Here is a 20,236-nt window from a genome sequence, read left to right on the forward strand (position 1 = left end):
GAGTCCTTGGGTGGGGACGCAATGCCTGCTTTTAAACAAGGGTTTAAGCAGTTTCGATGGGAAGCGAAAATAATAACTGGATCAAATTCCAACTCCATTTAAGCTGAGAGAAAGAAGAGAACACAATAGAGGCCAACGCTCATTCCTAAACTGGATAGACCAGTTGGGGCAGGTAAAGGCAAACTGCCAGACTTGTCAAAGGATATGAAGATAGACGCTGAATCCCTCTTTTAAAGCACACAATTTTTCTTACGAAGAGACATCCGAGGCTTTACGGTATGAATCTGCTTTATAAACTAATTATCTAACAGCTGTAGTTGGTTACTTTAAGAAACATCGTCAGTGCTTCATAGGGAACTCCTTACGATGCTTTCCTCTTTACCAGTTAAGCCTTAAAACCCTTTAATCTACTTTAAAATCCTTCTTTAACAAGTTACTGCTTGCTTTTTTTTTTGGGCTTTCAAGATGGAGCTTCATAGCCTCATTCACTTAGTGTTGGGAAGTGGATGCGAGCCGGATGTAAAATGTCTGCTCATCCACTTTTCCTGCCTCTGAGGTATCGCTGCAAGTTCAGGCAGGGCAGAGACTAAACATAACAGAGAGTTTTCCACAGCTTGGAAGGTGTACATTATCTTGTTTTCTGGACTACTTTCAAAGGCGCTTTAAGGCTGCCTGGCGACAGCAAACGTCTACAAAAAGAGAGGGGGGGCAAAATGGAGGGAAAATGTCGACTGAATACAGTAGGGAGAAGACTACGGGGCAAGGTGGAGGGCTGTGATTGGCTGAGAGGGAAAAATTTGTTCATTTCTCTTTGTACACTCGAATAGCTGTTGGTCACATGAGAGCCGCCGACTCTGCTGGCGAACTACAAGGAAGTACAGGACAGAGTTCTGGCTGGGTGGACTTCTCTTGAAAGTGTTGAAATCAAGTTTGAAATCAAGTGAAAGTTTATCCTTTATCACCTGAGGAGGAGAAAGGCTTGTTTAAAACAGCAGCAACAGTGAGACAGGAGTGAATGACACAGCATTATGAGCTGGGACGACTTTGACTGGAACTAATGAAACACCAGCAGAGTTTATAAGAGGTTTATAAGAGACTAAAAGTTATTAGATAATATATAAAATGCTAAAATACATTTTAGCACTAAGTTATATGAAGTAATGTTACATTTTTTTCACTAGGGCCCATTAAAAAAGGCCAGAATGGGATATTCTAAACAGAAAAAGTGCTTATTATAAAAAAAAAAAAATTACAAGTTTTTTAGATTTTTATAGCTTTTATTCAAAAGTTGAAATTTTCTAATACTATGGAGAAAACAAAATATATTTTAGTTAAAGCATTATAATCAGGTGAAATGCATAAAGTAGAATAAATGAAATTATCAAACAAAACACAGAAATTAAAGGAAAAGTTCAGAAAGTCAAAGCAGTTGAACATTTTAGACTTTCATTTGAAATATTCAAATCATGGAAGTGGAAATTCAGAGGTAGCAAAGGGTGGGAGGTAGGGGTGGAGCAACCAAATGATATGTAAAGCGAACTACATCACTGAATATGTTAACAAAAAAACAGTAAAACAAGTTGCACCTGGATGATAACCAGTTCCAGGGCCTAAATATCACAGTGGCTCGGCTGGACCCCGGCTGCTCTGAGGGGCCAATTAGCTTGCGTTGAGATAAGGCCAGGAGTTAAATAAGGTTTTGGGTTTCCCCCCCGCCATTGTTTTCTCACAAAGACAGCAACTATTGATTAAGGGCCAGGCTGGTTTACCTATCGGGTTGTTCACTTCACAGCAGAGTCACATTCCAGCAAAGAGGGCAGAGTTACCTGATCACGCCTCGCTACCAGCAGGCAAAGAAGCGTGGGTCGCCGTTCAGACTCCCACAACCCTGAGCACCGCGAGCAACAATTGGGCAAAAAACAAGCAAGGAGAAAAAAAAGGCAGAAAATAGCCATGATCGGGAGAGGAAGTTTTTGGACGAAAGGAGGACAAACTGATAGGACGTATGAGTCGAATGATACGAACAAGCTCCACTTTGTTCAGGTACTTTTATTTCCACTGCTTTGTTTCTACCTGCTTGTTTATTTCTGGGCTTACCTATTCTTTATATCTCTTCCTCTTTTCTTCCTCAGAGGGGCCTGCAGTGCTGGTTTATAATGCTGATGATTAACTAACTAAGAGTCTGGGAGAGCATGTCTGCTTGACTTTCTCATTTCATGGGGGCCTGCCCGGCTGGAGGGAAGACGGAGCGTTCTCAAGCAGCCGGCTGGAAACTCAAGATCTATTTTCTCTCTCTGGCTCTCTGTCTTTCTTTTTCAGTCCCCTCCCTCTAAACATGTTCTCTTTACTTTGGTTTTGTTTCATTCTTTCCGTGGGGTACCTTTCACGACGGTAAGGTTACAGGTGCATTCTCTGTTTTCCTTCTCCACCTTCTTTTCCCTGAATTTTCCCTCCCTTAAAGCCTTGTCTTTATCCCTCCCCCTCTCCTTGAGAATCAGCTTTTAGACTCACAGGATTATTGAAACCTTTTTTTCTAATTGAAGGCAGTATTTATGATATAAACTGACTTTAATAAGTAAATAAGGATAATTTTTGCATGTTTGCTAAGGGAAAAAGGGAACATAAGCGTAAAACCCGATAATGCTGGCACAGGGTGTGAGGACTTCACGCGTTGTACCTGTGAAAGATCCGTGTTATTCAGTAAACGAAGGCTGTTTCTATGACCTTCTGCATACACACCGTTGGCTCAGGTCGAGCCGAGCAGCATTCCATCGGCCTTTCATCACACGGCAAACACAAAGACAACGGGGCAGAGAGGTCTGCCAACGAAAAAAAAAAGAGGGTGGAAAGGAAAAGACAGTTATCCTTCTCTTTGAGCATATGTTGAGACAGACATTTCTAAAGAAACCTGCTGCAGTTTAAACTCAAAGAGCTTTGCATACAGTAAGCTATGTAACCTAACCAGCTCCCTGCCGTTTGTCTATAAACTTGGTGGCACTTTTGAAATTACTTACAGCCATGTATTGTGTGAGAAGAAGCCCTCCCAACCTTAGTGGTGCCTTAGATTTAGACTAGTCAGAACAGGTTTTGGCAATCATTAACAACCTCTGTGGCCCAGTCTTCTGTGACAGCAGGTTTAAGCGGTAAACCCCCATCACAACACAGCTTCAGCAGTTACTCAGTGTTGGAGTGTTTCCCCCATGTCTGTACGCTTCCTTCACCGACTGTATTGGCTCGTGTGGCGCTTTGCTCTCACCCTTCCTGATGGCGTCACGCTCTTCCAGTTAGACAGCGGATGTCCATGATTATCTTTCGGCCATTTCATGTCAGCCAGTCTTTGTCTTTATGTAGCCCAGAAAAGTAAGATAAAAAAATGACACTGAGATAATCAAAGGTTGGAAAAGTGTGTCATTTAAGGCTCTCTTCTTAGACAAAAGTATAGTTAAACGATACATTTTGACAGGAATTAAAGTTAAATGCCTTACAGGTCATGTTTATAAACTCAAAAATAGGTCAGGCAGACCAGTCTCTTCCATTGCTGTTGTTTTTTTGTTTTGAACTAAAAAGTTTTCAGTTAAACTTTGGCTTTTTAAAAAAAGTCAGTTTCCATTAACCTTAAAACAATTAAACTAACATCACCTCATATTATTTAAAGCATTTTTCCATGTTTTCAGCCTTAAGCTCTGCTGCTAATGTAAGCTTAGATAGGGGATGTGTTTGGGTGACTATCTCCATCTTACGAGGCAGCATTGGATATCATCCCTTTCTCTAATACTGCCTGGTAATGATGATGATAATCATCTGCTGACTCCAACCAGACAAACAGCTTTCTGCAGAGTTAGCAGCGACCTGTTCCTCTTGAACCTCCGGGATCCGGCCTGACGCTTGAGTGACGATAGAAGTGGTTCTCAGGATCCATCTTACCTGACAGTGCTGGATTGTACAACTGTTGTTCTAACACTGTCTGGTAACGATGTTTCCTGGGTTTCTATATTTCTCCGATTCCACTTGGGAGCATTATTTTTTACATTAGAGGCTCATGTCTAAAAGTAAACTTGGTACTTTTAATTTTAGTGTAATAAGTGTACTTTTGGTCTTGTGTTTAGGGTTAGGGTTAGTGCTGCAGATACCCCCGGCCATTTTACCTCGCATTGTTGATTGTTCAAACTAAAAAAGAAAGACAACAACAGATAATAGTTTATGTAAAAATACACAAACATTTAGACCAAAAAGAGACTTTATAACTGAGAAGAGATGTCAAGCACAGTGTTTTTCCCCTCTGCTTGTCTCACAAGAAAAAACAACACAAAAAGCTGTTGTAGCAACCTCACCCCACCCAAGTTAAAGAATAGCAGTCGGTTGATGGTTCCACCGGTCCTGCAGGGCGACATTTCCTTGTTCCCTCCCCTGAACAGCGTTAGTCTTTGTGCTGTATAACAGTGATTGGTCGGCAGAGCTTTACCTGCGTGGCACATCCTGAAACGGACACATGAGCTCACCTGATGGTGGTTAAAGAGAGAGAGAAAAAAACTTGCTTCCTCTCAGACTCTCAAAGCCTTGTCTACAGGAAGAAAATCAAGCAAAACCTGCTAACAACAGACTCCAAACAAACTTAAAGGGATGAAATTAGAGCTCTTGTTGGTAACTAAAAACTAAAAAGTAATTGAGGATGCATTATTGTTTTTTACGTGTCATTAAATCATTATCTTATCTAGGCAGAGATGTAGTAATAAAGCCTCCGCACAGACAAAAAAAAAAAAAGAGTAGAGCAGGCATAAACTCTGTGTTTGTTAAAGGAGGGAGATATACCCCCACAAATATTGAGCCACACCTTTATTTGCCCACCAAGCTCTATTATCCAGGCCACAGGAAAATGAAATAACCTTTTTTTTCTGTTACATGTCATGTTTGTATTGTTGCCACATATTTTGTATTCAGCAGAATGATTTCAGCTAACCGAGCTTAACTCTCTTTGTGTTCCTCAGTCTGTTTACTTGTGCTTTTACTTACTTCTCTGCATGCTCTACGAGTTCAAACGGACATAAAGGGACAAAAATATATTCTCCAGACAAAAAGGGGGCAAACCTGTTTCCACACTGTTCTGTTTCCTGCAGCTCTTCCTCTTTGTACAGATGAACACTCAGAAGTCATCCCTTCCAGCCTGTTGATAGGCGTCTTACCAGACATGGTTAGATGTAATTACTGGTGTCTAATACTGTCTGGTAATGCCGTCCATTAAATGGCGCTACCTTCTGCTCTCTTACTTCCCCTCCTCTTGCTCTGTGCATCTGAAGTGCGTTGGTGTTGACAGAAGCCAAGCCTCTAAAAGCAAAAGAACGTCTATACAGTTAGAGGCATGTGGGGCTTAATAAGGACGACTGTGGAACTGTGATCCTTGCACTGGAAGTTGGATTTATTTCTTTTGGCTTCTTCCATGTGTCATGAGTCAAAGTTTCTCCTTTAAGCTGCTGTCCAGAGCAAGATTGATGCATTTTACATTCAGAATGATGTACAATAACTTAACTTTATTCGTTTTTCATTATAACAGCAACAACTTGTTTTTTTTTTTCATTTTACCCAGAAATGATATTTATAGCTTTTAAAACCGTGGAGGTTGCAATGCACAAAATCTTTCTGTAATTTCAAATGTGAAAATATTTTTACAATGTAAACTGGAACATTTAATAAAGGAGCTTAAATTGTAAATTGCCTTTTTGTCTGTTTTATTTTTCTTACTTTTTGGGGGTACTTTTAACAGTTTTTACTTTCTCTGGAGCCCTTCTGTAGCAGCTTCCTTGGTAATCGTGAACTCTTCCCTCGGACACACCGGAATGCTGAGCCTCAGTCAGGTGTGGATCAGGTTACCGCTGAACAGAGCTTCTTTTTAAATGCCTCAATTTACCCATGAGGTCCCTCCATCAGCTAAGCCCTCATTGTGCCCCCCTGTATGGCGGCTCAAAGTAGGCTGGCCTGATAACCCAGGCAGCACAAGGCATGTTTCTGTGCCACAAACTAGGCGTCTGTGTCTGCAGAAATGCTTCTAGCAAACTCACTGGTTACTTTCACCCACATAAAGGTAAAAGTCTTTTATCTACATTACAGAGACAGAAAGAGACAATAGATATTGTGTTAGATTGGCTCTGGGTTTCAGTTGACTATCTAAACGGAGTCCGTAGATTTTATCAGCCTGAACACAAACAGAAAAACCATTTAGCCGTTTAACATAACAGGCCTCAAGCCTCATTGATCTCCTCAGCCAGGAGGAAGAGTTTGCAATTCCCAGAAACATCGCAAACCTTGAAGCTCCCCTCAAAAATCTGACTCTGAACGAAGGAAAACATGTTGAATCTGTTTGCTAAAGTTAAAAGGTTCAGTGGGATTCATTTTTCTCAGTCTCCAACGTGGTTCTGGTTTTGGTAAATTATTATAGGAGCTGTGCTATCTATGGGTAATTATATTGTTTTCCTGTAACTCTTTATTTAAAGAATCTAATCCTGGCATCCTGCTTGTTTTAATGATTAAACCCAGAGCACCATTCATTGCTGAGTCACCTTTCACAGACCTGTGATCAAAAAGAAACGGCTTCATCTATTCTACTAAAGGAACAACAGGATTTTCCTCTTTGTTACTTTGCAGACATTATTTTCAAAAAATTTCATTTTTTATTTGATTATCAAAAGGTTGAACTGCTTTTCAGTGAAATATAAAGGGGTAAATCTCATTTTTCTTAAGAGATTAAACAAAGCTCAGGCCTCAAAGGGCTTCTATAGTAATTATATATAGAAAATTTTCTTCTTTTTCATATTATTATGAAATATTACACTAAATCTCAGAATTGGTGCTTCCCCTGGTAGATATAGGTGTAATTCTACTGTTTCTGCTAACTAAAATTCATATTAGCATTTATCTCCAAATCAGAATCACAACTTGAATCTGATTTAATAGCAGGAGGCCTTCCAGACTCTGTTTTGGAGTTCATTACAAACAAATATTTTTAATATACATTGCTGGGAATGTTTTAGATCATTTTAATGCTGTTTTCTAAGATAAAGTGTAAACAGAAACCTTAAAAAAACAACGATAACTGCAGCATTTATCATAAAATCCAAATGTTTAATTAGGATAGTTTTAAATCTTAATCTCCTACAGGTATAGATATTTTGATGCATATAAAGATATATATGCATTATACAATGATATATCTATGAATATTCTAATTTTTATTGGGAAATAATAATAATAATAATAATGATAATAATAATAATAATAATAATAATAATAATAATAATAAATAATAATAATGAAAATAGTACTTTGCAAACTTTTAAACTGATATAAAATTCAGAACTTTATGCATTTTAATATTATCTGATAAAAGAATGGCATAAAAAACTAGATGTTTTTTAACACCCAAAAGGTAACAGCATTTTCTATATTACAGAGTAAATGTACTATAGCCAGTTTTTTTAAAACTATTTTTGTTTAGATATTTTAATTCTCAGCAACTAGTTCATAAAAAGCCTCCTATTTCTGCAGAGAAGATATTAAAGTTGGTAAAGTCGGTAAGGTAAAGTTGGACTTTGTAAGGTATCTATAACAGAACAGTGGTTACTATCTGCTTTAGTGACATCACTGAGTCACATTCCTGGCTGGCAGACGGCCTGTAGAGGATTCTTGCACCGGTCTGTGCATGTTTAGTGCAATCAGACAGGATTCTTGCAATTCTACCGGTTTTGTTTGAGACGGCCAGGTACGTTAAGCTGGGGTTGCCACTGAGGTAGAACGGGAACACAACAAAGACTGAACGGCTCCTGCAGGCGTGGTGACGTGCACATAAAGTGAAAAATAGATACACTCCTCAGACAGTTACCCTCAATTTAATTTATTTGTCCATGTATGGATGTAGATATAACTTTATTAATAAGTTAATAAGAAAAAATATATTTGATATGAAAATGTTTAAATGTGACATGTCACCGGGCTGGATCTAATATTTGTTTAGTAAAAAGAAAACTATTCAATAACCTTCAAAGGCCTAAGTTAAATGTAACTCTGGATCACTGTGTTTTTTTAAGTCACTTTTAAGATTTTATGTCATGTTTCCCAAATTGCCTTACTAACTCAAATGTTTAAACCATTCCTAATTAAATAAAGGTTAATAAAAAAAAAAAGGAAAATAAAAAAAGCTCTGTTTATGCACGTTATCTGTCCCATGCTGCAGTTAGTAAGGACGGTTTTTGTTAGTTGATCCGATCTAAAGAAGCTGATGTGTTTCACTTTCGCTTCTCTCAGATACTATCACAGAACAGAGCTCAGAGAGAAGTTCAGACTGTAAATCCCTGTCTTGGCTTTGGTTCAAACTTAAAATTGGAGCAAAGGGACTGCCTAAAAAAGTTTTAAAAATAACATTTTACTTCAATTCAGTACTTCTTCTGCCATTTCGGTAAAATGTCTTTTATGGGAAATTTGAGTAAAATTAACTCAAATCAAAGAAAAGTTTCTCAGACACTGATAACATTTAGTCTCTCTCTTAAAAAGCTAGATACATACAGTAGGTTAGGGTTAAACTAATTAAAAGTCAGACACAGTCAGATACATTATTATCTTCATTAGTCTGACTCTATTTAAAACCTCAACAGCTTAGATGGACAAAGAAGACAGAATCAATATGGCAGAACATCTATTAGTTTACATCTGTAGTTACTGTAGCAGATGTTTGGTTATAAGTTGGCCTTTCAATCAGTTATATTCAAAAACAAATAATTATATTAATATCCACAGTTAACTCACATTCAGTCATGAAATAATTGCTTTTTTTTTTTTTTTTATATACCGTACTCCAATTGCTTCAAAAGAGTATTGCCTTAATATATTAATTGAAGCATTGGAGTTGATATACACACATATTTTTTATGAAGATGTGTGTTTAATATGATTGAAGCAATACCAAACATGACAATATGGACTTTTATAGAAATAAATGGTTCTTATTTCACAAAGAAGAAAAAATACCAAAAGAACTCTGGTATTTTGTAATACTTCCACCTAAGATAAATGTATTTTACATTCATTGAGGAACATTGAAAAAGACAGAAGTTTTTATGTGTGATTAAAACAAAGAGGAAACAAAGTAAAAGGAAGGAAATACAACAATGGGGAATGCGACGTAGAACTATTCTCATTCTATGAAAAGTTGCAAGAATAAGTCTGACTTTGTGATTTTTTTCAGTTGTTTTTATTTCTTTAATGCACCTAAAATCATTAAAAAAGGCCTGAACTCAAAGAAGAAACTGACCCTTATCATCATGAAAGAATTTGGAAGAATTATCCTGAGCTTAATAAAACCAAATATGCTTAAAATTCACAGAATGCTGTTTGAAGTAAAACATTTTAAAATTAGGACAGATTTAACAGGCTGAACATAGGAAAATTTCATACCTCTTTTTGCTTCTGTTTTTATCCATTTTTCTGTTTGTCCAGAGAAGTTCAGCACTTCTTCAGTAGTGTATAACTGCATTCAAAATTATTATTGTTAATACACATTTAAGTGTTCTCATTGACAGTTGCAAGAATTTTTTTAACCCCTTGACACCTGAATTCACATACATGTATGTAAAATGATTGCACATGTTTTTTGCCTTTAAGTAGTTATCAAATTGAGATTGTTACTTTGACTATGGCACAAAAAAAGATAGCAATTTAGCCCAAGTGCAAATTTCTAACAACAGTTGTACTAGAAAAAAGTGCTTGCCCAAAGCTCCTATGTCCCCACTGATATTGGGGGAGTGCACTTTCTAAATTTTAATTTTTTATTTTTTACAGCACTAGAGGCTGTTTTTTTTTTTGACAGTAGGCTGACAGGAAAGGGGGTATGAGAGAGGTGAAAGACATGCGGCAAAGGTCCTCAGGTCAGATTCCACTGCACCGCTAGAGCACATCACCCCGGTTCTAAAGTCCTTCCACTGGCTCCCTGTATCTCAGAGAATAGACTTTAAAATACTTCTGTTAGTCTATAAATCTCTGAATGCCTCAGCATCTAAATACATCACAGACTTGCTATCAGTGTATCAACCCTCCAGACCACTCAGGTCTTCTGGCTCCAGCCTGCTCTGCATACCTAGAACCAGAACTAAACATGGAGAAGCAGCATTTAGTTCCTATGCTCCACTTATCTGGAACAAACTTCCAGAAAACTGTAAAAGAGCGGAAAGCCTGAGTTCCTTAAAATCAAGACTAAAAACACATTTGTTTAGGATTGCCTTCGACTGTTCTAGTTAAACAGTTCAACTGAAACATATTTCCTTTAATCCAACTGTTTTTAATATTCTTTTTTTTCCTGCATTTTTTATTTTATTTTATTTATTTTTTTTATTTTTCCTACTTGCTTTGATTCTGTTTTATCTTCCTGTATTTTAATCATGTAAAGCACTTTGCATTGTCTTTGTACTGAATTGTGCTATACAAATAAATTTGCCTTGCCTTGCCTTGCCTTGCCTTACCGCTAAAGCACGCCCCACACCTTCTATGTTTGCTGTTTGAGTAATATGGGTTCTTCATCGATAACAACAACTACATCATCAACAGCAATAATGTGGAGCTTTAAAACCAGCCACAGCTGAAACAAACTGTTCAACATAGAATATGGTTTGTTGCATATTTGCAACAATAGGTATCAAGGGGTTAAGCTGTTTTCTATTATTTTCCTCAATCGGAATGCCTTAAATCAATTACAGCACTTAATGCTGCAGTGGAAGTGAGTCTACAGTCGCAGTAATAGGTGGTATCTGATTAGTACTGGTAGTAAGGAAAGACCTTAGGTTAGGAAGTCTGTTATTACTTCTAATTGATCTCTGCTGCCGTCTCCTTGAAACCCAGTCGGCCTCAGCAGAGGTCCGCTCACTCTGACACTGGTTCTACTGGAGGTCTCTTTCTTTTAAAAATGACTTTTCCTCTCCACTGTCGCTACAAGAATGCTTTGTGTAAGGGATTGCCTTGGAGTCAGTGAGTCGATAGAAAACAATAGAAAACAATAGAGAATCAATAGAAAACTTTGAATAAGTTTGACTGTATGACCTGGTTAAATTGTCTCTGTAAAGTGCCTTGAGATGACAAGGAACTATATAAATAAACTAAATTGAAATTGAACTGAAGCAGGATGCTTCCTAGCAGCACTTCATTTAGCTTAGACTTAAGACTAACTTAGACAACTTTTATTGTAACTTTGTATAAACAGAGTGTAAACAAAATTAAATTTCGTTTTGTGCAGCTTTCAGACAGTGAATGAGCAGAAGCTTAGCAGTGAATGAACATTTCCATTCCATAAAGTGCTGCAGTGATCAAATGTAAACAGTGTGGGAGAAAAAGATATGGTGCAAAATGCATTGACATGGAAGTTCAGAGCATTTCAAGACAAATACAAATGGTGCAAAAATGCAGAATTTAGGTTTGGTATTATCAGTGTGATGCAGAGTCTGTGACTTGATTTAGAGTTTTAAAAGTATTTTTAACATAGGGACCTCCTGACACACCTTTATATGTTTTCCAGGCTCATCTGCGCAGGACCTGAGTATAAGTTGGCCTCAAATCAAACAAGAATAGTGTGAAACATATGTGCTAATCTTTGTCTGCACTGTTACCATTTTAAAGATATTAGGTACAGCTTCCAAAGGTCAACAAAGATTAAACCCACCCTCACCTTCTTCAAATCAAACAAAATTGGTAGCAATCAATTTGGCAGCATTTGTTTTTATGTGTGCCGCTTTAACTCTATTGCCCAAAGTTTAAAAGGTTGACCAGCCCCCCCACATGAACCAAATCAAACAAAAATGGTTTCAAGCGTTTGTGCTACGATGGGGCAGCAAAAGTATTGTCTGTACAGTTATGGTTTTAAAGACATTAATGAAAGCTTCAAGAGGTCGCTAAAGGTCAACCAGCCCAGCAACAGACCACTGGTAGAGGGAGGCACAATGGCAGAGACCAGAGATGGGTTCATCTTTTTCTGGAGCAAATATTCTTCCTCTGTATTACTTACATCTAATGGCAAGCTTTAGAAATTTTATTTTATATACGCTTTCATTGAGACACTATAATAGTGACTTTATGAATCACAAATTGGATATTTTTGGGGCCACTTCAGGCACTTGGTGCATTGAATACAATACGTGATGTATGAAGGCAGTGTGCTGGGGCTGAACTGCAACATCTATGATGCTCTAAAAATAGGCCTAATGCCAATCTTTTTTAAACAGCTCTTTTAGAAGAAAATACTTTCAACTCTGAAGAAAAAAAAATCCATCCATCCTGAAGCAGGGTTGCGAGGGGTGCTGGCGTCTATCTCCAGCTGTCTACAGACGAGATACACCTTGGACAGGTCGCCATTCCATCACAGGGCTACACAGAGACAAACAGGACAAACAACCATTTACACACATACTTACACCTAAGGTTAGAGAAGCAAATTAACCTAACAGGCAAGTTTCTGGACTGTGGGAGGAAGCCGGAGTACCCGGAGAAAACCCATGCATGCTCAAGGAGAACATGCAAACTCCATGCAGAAAGACCCCGGGCCGGGAACCAAACCCGCAACCTTCTTTTTGCAAGGCAGCAGTCCTACCCACTGCGACACTTATTTAGCACTACTCTTTGCATTCCAGAATGGATAAGTATTATTACAGCCTTTAGCACTGACCATCTGTTGATTCCTACTTAACTAATCAGCTTATGCAAACCTGATGGTATTTTTCTTTGTTGGTTATATTGTAGAGCTAACAACTCTGGTTTGTAGTCAGCTAAAAGAAAAGTCTCAGTTTTATTAAAGTGAAGATGCTGATTAGAGGACATTGTTACAGAACTCACCTGTCAAACTGTCCCTTTAATCAATCTTCCACTGAGTGGAAAATCATGTCAGGTTTAGTGTTTAGCTTAAAGGTATAGTGGAGGATGTTCTTTTTCGAGGTGGATCTTTAATTACTACTTAACTACTTATTGTCAATCTTTCTCGTGATATTTTTATGTAAGGCTGTCCTACCTGCTCGTCCCTATTTTCAGTTACCGTTGGTGAATCATAGTGGAAAAATTGCAAATCTTCTTTTGGAAAGTAAATGTGTATGAGCGATGCAAACAGCAACTTTTAAAAAGAGCGTTCACAAGGAGAAATGGGCTTGTGAAAGCTCTCGCACGCGTTTCATAGGCGTTCCCTCTTGAGAGTGGATACAGGGTTGTGCATGTGGATTTTCTTTTTAAAGTGGAGAGGGCGGGTCTTTTCAAAAAATTTTAAAAATGCTCCACTATACCTTTAACTCGAAGGTTTCATACACTATAAAGACAGTTTGATCTGAGATATTAATGTAATATGAGTTTATATGTTTTTACTTCTCATTTAATGTTGTATTATGGATGCAAACTTCCTCACCCCCACCTAAAACTGTATGCCAAGTTATTGAGAGACCACATATTTTTTTCATTATTATTAAAACTGATTATTTTTTCATCGACAGATTAACTTAACTTAAGCAATTTTAAAAGATTTCTTTAGGTCAATATACAGGAATATTTTTTTAACACTGTTTGTGTATTAATGTTCTGTGCAGGCTGCACTTTTGTAACTTGAGAGAGTCAGAATCATTTCTTAGAGGGTCATGTGAACCAGAGCACCACTATGATGGCAGTCTAAGCTCCCCTTGAATACTAGAGCTAACTAAGCTAAAAGTTTTTAGCTAAAACAAATTTACCTGATCAGAAATATTTGGTTTTCTAATGTAGGATTAAATCTAGAGGGGTAAATGTTTTCTTTCTTTGCAGTAACTCCATGACATCAACCCGTTGGTCCAAAACTGACTGCTATCAGGTTCCAAAACATGAAGGAACACTTGCCAGTTTTAGGAAGGTGTAGATACTGGAAAAGGAAATTTTTAAAATTAATAGACAGTAATGGAGTTTTGTTGGTCCATAGTTAATTTGCCGACAAATTAAATTGAAACTGTATCATTCGTAAACATCTATAAGTGTGTAAAGCTATTCCTGTTGCTCTTATAAAACACACATTACGGTACCAGAGTGTGACTCCAAGGTAAAAGATTGTAATCTATAATCTGCAGTAAAGTTGCTCTGATGTTTTCATTTAAATCCAGATTATTCAATATCTATAACAGAAGAATAGCAGCAGCTGTGGATTTAAACTTCGATGAAAAAGTTTTCTCTAGATACATTAAATGGCCTGTTTCACCTCTGGTGAAAGATACTCACTTTAACATTTTTATGAAACATATCCAGCTGCTGCCTTTTTACACAGTTTAATTAAGACTTTATTTAGCTCAGGGGTCTGTAACCTTTAAAACCTAAAGAGCCAGTTTGCCCTGGATCCAGCTCAATAAACGTAGATTAAAACTAAAAACATTAAATGACATTTAGATAAAAGAAATAACATTGTCATATATAAATGTTAGCTATGCGGTACATATTTGTGGAAAATTATATAAAATAAAACCTTTTCCAAACTAATGAGGAAACATTTTACTAGTTCTTTTAATGTAATTTGTTGTGGAAATTCCATTGAATTATTATTTCAAATCTTCAAAATCTTTTAAAACGGCTTTGTTAGTACACTAAATTCAAAACTTTTGCTTGGTTCTTTGTCTTTTTTAGCTACAATTAAGAGCCATTGTTTAATGTCCAAAGAGACAGATTTCAAACCCCTGATCTAGCTGCATGTGCTTCTGGCCTAACTCTATCCTCTTCTGAACTGATCCTATCTCAAGCAGCTTCTGGAGAGAAATCAAAGCTTGTTTATATCTGAAAATATAAAAATATCTTACAAATATTAACAAGCTTTTAATAAACCACATTGTGTATTCTATTGATGGCCTTCATAGTCAAAGATAAGTAAGTAAAGTGGTAAGTATGTTTTTCTTGCTTGCTAAATACCACATACACTGATTTAAGTGATGAAACTCTTTCCATTATTTTGCCTTATTTGCCATTTATTTGGCCCTGATAAAGATACCCGATACCTGACTTTTCAGTATTGGCCTATACCGATACCACACCAATACCGTCTGCTTGAAATTGATGTGTACTGTATATATATATATATATATATATATATATATATATATATATATATATATATATATATATATATATATATATATATATATATATATATATATATATATATATATATATATATATATATATATATATATATATATATATATATATATATACACCAGGTACCCCGGCTTCCTCCCACAGTCCAAAAACATGACTGTTAGGGTAACTGGCTTCTCTAGATGTAGGATAATGGATGGATATATATATATATATATATACACTGTGTATAAGTGTGTGTGTGTGTGTGTGTGTGTGTGTGTGTGTGTATGTATGTCTAAAAAAACATTCATCTGCCTCCTAAAACAGAACTGTTGCTAGCATGCCGGGTCTAAATCTGATCACCATATTGTAGTTTGCAAATGGATGACAAGTGATTATTTTAGATTTCTTGTGCACCTGTCTTGAAATATTGAGTGCAACTTACTGGCAGCTCACATTTTGTTAAATTTTCTTCATGATAAAATCCAAAACTTGACTTGGTTTGGTTTCAGATGGCTTTAAGAGACAGTGGAGATATTTGAATAGGTACTTGCAGGGTTCTGGCTATTATTCACATCAATATTACTCACAAAATATAATATTGATTTGAATGATTGACTTATTTATTAAAAATACATAGACAATGCAGATTAATGTCCAGGATTATTAACCTCAGTTTTCATCTTCAGTTTACCACAAGATGAAATAAGTGAATGAAACCCTGGGAAACACCACCAATACACAGACCCGGTAGAACAGGCCTCATATACTCTACTGAGTGTAATTCTGTAAGGAAACCCTGAATAGGAAGAGAGAGCAAGGCTCTACTGAGACAGGCTTTTCTTTACAGCGTAACTCAATTCCATTTCTTCCAATATAACACCTTGACAGAGAGATCCCTCCAAATAATAGGCTGTGTAGAGACACCATTGCTGCGGGCTGCATCCCTGTAATTGCTGAGCACTTCCCCAGTCAGAGGCAGTTGAAATGACATGGGAATGGGCGAGTCCCCAAAGATACACACAGACAACGTATAGCGAAACCACCCCGAGACAGACAGGCTCAAACACTCAGGCTTACCTAGTTTTCATATAATGATAAAGTTACGTGTGTCACCCAAAACCTCCTTTTTTGTCCTCTTCAAATGTCTGGTTGGTGCTGATGTGGTTCACACTGAATGATAGAACTACAACAGTAAATATTACATAGATAAGTTTGAGTCAGAAATAAGTGTTTAAAACAATTATTCTAAATAGAAACCGTAAACAAAGAATTCATGTTTTACTTGTTTTCCAGTAGATAAAATAAAATCTAACCTGGAAGAAAAATACCTACCATAAATACAGATGTGTGTGTTTATTTTATTACATTTTCCTAATCCAGACAGACACACACAGACTGTTGGCATATGCTAAAGCACGAGGTCGACGGGGCTGTAAAACAAGCCTGTTCTCTTTGTCCTCCTACGCAGCACTTTGCACGCTGTGTCTATCAGATGGCGGCTCTTTATCAAGGTGTGGCTGACACTGGCTCCACACAGCTCTGTTAAACAGGAACATGCTTGGTCTGGTGCTAATAACTCTAAAAAAGCTATTTTTGTTTCATATGCAGGACAATTAAAAGCACCTTAAGCCTAGCTCATGATATTATGGAAAATGCTGTTTTAATTGTAAACCCACCTACAATATTCAATGCTATAAAGGCTCTCAAACTGCTTTGTTAACAGAAAAGTTTAGGGTCAGGTTAAGTGGCAATTACTAATCTGAGTTAAATCTAAATTAATGGCATTTCCGGAGGTGAAGATTCTCCATATCCCTTTCAGACCAAACTGATATGCGACGGTAAGAGACTCACGGTCAAAGACTTAGAAAATATTTATTGTCATTTGACACAGAGTGTGTACAAAACGAAATTTAGTTTTGTACAGCCTTCAGACAGTGAATAAACAGCAGCTTAGCAGTGAAATGATCATTTCATAAAGTGCAGCAGGGATCAAATGTGGGAGATGGTGCAAAATTAGGGTGACCAAATGTCCGTATTTCCCGGGACATATCCGTATTTCACGTCCTGTCCCGGGCGTCCCGGGTTTTTTTTAGAAAGTGAGGAAATGTCCTGATTTCACTGCGCACAACGCTCCGTGTGACGTAATCCCTGAGCCGCGTCAGTGCGGGCAGCCCTGTTCTTAATCAGAGGCTCTGTTCGAAAACCTGGGCTTCATCCTCCAAGGACGCGGTCTACCTAGACTGGATCCTTCGAAGTCCTTGAAAATAAGGAGGCCGGAAGAGTTTTGGCTGTAAATTCGAACAGGTCCTCCCTTCAGCGGGTTTTACCGCCGTATGCTCTGTTGCTTAGCAACCGTGAAAGTTGACACACAAAGCAGGAAAAGAATGAATACCGAGGTTTTCAAAACTGTTTGTTTATTTATTTATTTTAAAAAAAGTTAAAGTGAACAAAGACTACACTCATAAGAATCCAGAGTGGAATAAAGGTTCCAACCACCGGGAGCAGGAACAAATAAAATCAAATGTAATGATAGAAACCTTAGTCATTTAAATAACATGCTGCTGTCATTCTGCACATCTCTGATGTTGCTGCTATTTTCAAATATCCATTACTGTAAAAATGTCTATAGCTGCATATTGGTTATTAATTCTCCAGTTTTATATTGTTAAAAAACTTTACAGAATTAAATTTTTTATATTTTAACTCTTCCCTATTATGTTATTCTTACGGTATACATTTTTCTAAGGTCCTCATTTGTGTGACCATTTTCAATAATCTTTCTGCTGCTGTAAATTTGCCCATTGTGGGACAATAAAGGGATTTTCTATTCTATTCTATAAAAGGGGTAGAGAGATATAAGTAAATCTAAACAATGTATCTACAAAATGTATCTGCAAAATATCTAATCTTCAACAACCAAAAATACTTAGTTAAGCATATTGTGCAAAACAACAATAAAAAAATTTAACTCCTATCAGATTTATAGTCCCCGCTCTGCAGATTTATTAGAATCTGTCCTTAAATTCCAGCCAAACTCATTTACACAGTAACAGATAAAAACATTTAGATAAAACATTACCGCCACATATCTGACTCTATAACCATTAAAACAACTAGTAACAAGTAACATTTCCTCTCATCGCGGAGCAAATCCCGATGATGACACATTTGTTCTTTCAATCAACCCCCCCACCCCCCCCCCCGCCGCTCCAAGGTGTCCTGGTTTTCTCAAATGAAAATATGGTCCCCCTAGCCAAATGCACTGATATGGAAGTTCAGAGCATTGCAAATATAAATATATATGATGAAAATATGCATTATTTTGGTTTGTTATGCAGAGTCTTGATTTAAAGTTTTGAGGGTTTATATGTTGCAAATATGCAGTAGGAAAACATTTTTTTTATTTTATTTTGAGTTCTTTTTGGTTTGGTGTGATACAGAATCTGTGACCTGATTGTTTTTTTTCCCCCAACAGTTCAGCAGTCAGATGGCAGTGGGGAAAAAGCTGTTGCAGAATCTGCTGTACGTGCAGAGGATCCTGCAAAGCCTCCTCCCAGAGGGCAGCAGGGAGAGCAGTCCATGGTGGGGGTCCACCTTTCTAGGTTTTTATTCAATCAACGTATGAATTTTTCCAAGTTCCCCTCTGACAACTATCCAGACAATACTGAGAATGAAACATCCTTGTTATAGTTTAACTACCCTCACATAAAACTGAGTCTATACCACTTAGCATTGTGATAATTAACTCTTGTCTTTAACCACTATTTTCCTTATTCTTTGCTTTCTTTTACGTCACCAATGCCGCACTGATCTTTCCAAGGTTTAGCATACTGGCTCCAAAGCTATACATCAAACTATAGCTTTATGAGCAGTAGAAGTGCACCCAACAAACAAAAATGCCTGGAATCCAAAGTGTTGTTAAAACATGAATCATTTTAACAACCCTAAATGATATCTATAGCCCTGCGACAGCCTGGCGACCTGTCCAAGGTGTACCCCACCTCTCGCCCATAGACTGCCGGAGATGGGCACAGGCCCCACTGCAACCCTAACGAGAACTAAGTGGGAGAAAATTGATGAATGGATGGATGTATATCCATATTCTAGGTTTTTACAACACAGGAAGATCATTGTGCTGGTTTGCTGCTAAAATATAAATGTGAAGATTTTAAGGGTTCATATAAAAGCATTTGCATAAATATCTACTTGTGCGTATTGTTATTGCATTTCCTCTATCTTTTAACATATTTTATTTATTTTGATATGATTTCAGTGATGTAAGCCAAAGTCATATCATATTTCTTGGTTATTAAAAAAATTTGGCCCATAAACATGATTGTTCTTTAAGATGATAGAGGTCTGCTTTGTATCTTAGACTGGCTGTTAGCTGAAGCTGTAGATGGTAAGATTTTGAAACTTCATAACCTTTTAACAGTTTTGCTCCCAAATAAGGATTTCTGGCAAAAATATTTATTCCTCACAGCATTAAAAATGTGTTATATGTTTTGGTTGTTATTTCACTTAATGTGATGATAAAAAAAACTACTTGTTTTTTCAAAAAACATTTTCATCAAACTAATCTGATTTATGGGTTGTTAATACTGGTTGCATAATTACACGGTTTTGTGTCTGAGAGGCGCCCACCTCCTGTCAATTATTACGCTGTTGTGGGGAAGACTAGGGATTATGCATAATTTCCAACGGTAGCTCGGCCTGGGTGTTTCCTCTTGAGGCAAATCACAGAGACAGAAGGTAATTAGTGGATTTGCCTTGCAAGCAGACAAATGCTATGTTGCTCCACCGCATACCTTGGCTCCGGATTTGGCAGCAGAGATTGATTAATGATTTTGTCAACATGATCTCAAAGGGAATCATCTCTGCAAACATGTCAAAATTCATGGGTTGGAAATGATTTAGAAACTTCTTATGAGTTGAGTCATTATCCTCTTTTGTTGAAGACTTTTATTTTTATTACTAAGATAGATAGATAGATAGATAGATAGATAGATAGATAGATAGATAGATAGATAGATAGATAGATATCTTGTGCATCCTGTACATTATATTAGTTTTATTAGATAATGCAAAACATGTGTTAGGGAGTGGGTTAAAATGCTGTTTTGCCCTCTGGATCACCATACAA

General features: G+C 37.1%; 1 long non-coding RNA gene across 1 annotated transcript; it reads left to right on the plus strand.

The window, feature by feature from the left end:
- Positions 1 to 931: 931 nt before the first annotated feature.
- On the plus strand, positions 932 to 5,706 carry LOC119792080. Its single transcript, XR_005281934.1, has 2 exons — positions 932 to 2,043; positions 2,133 to 5,706. It is a non-coding gene; the product is annotated as an uncharacterized LOC119792080 (long non-coding RNA).
- The last annotated feature ends 14,530 nt before the right edge of the window (positions 5,707 to 20,236 follow it).

Source organism: Cyprinodon tularosa, unplaced genomic scaffold (genome assembly GCF_016077235.1).
Source record: "Cyprinodon tularosa strain WSP-4 unplaced genomic scaffold, ASM1607723v1 ctg409, whole genome shotgun sequence".
NCBI classification, from domain to species: Eukaryota; Metazoa; Chordata; class Actinopteri; order Cyprinodontiformes; family Cyprinodontidae; genus Cyprinodon; species Cyprinodon tularosa.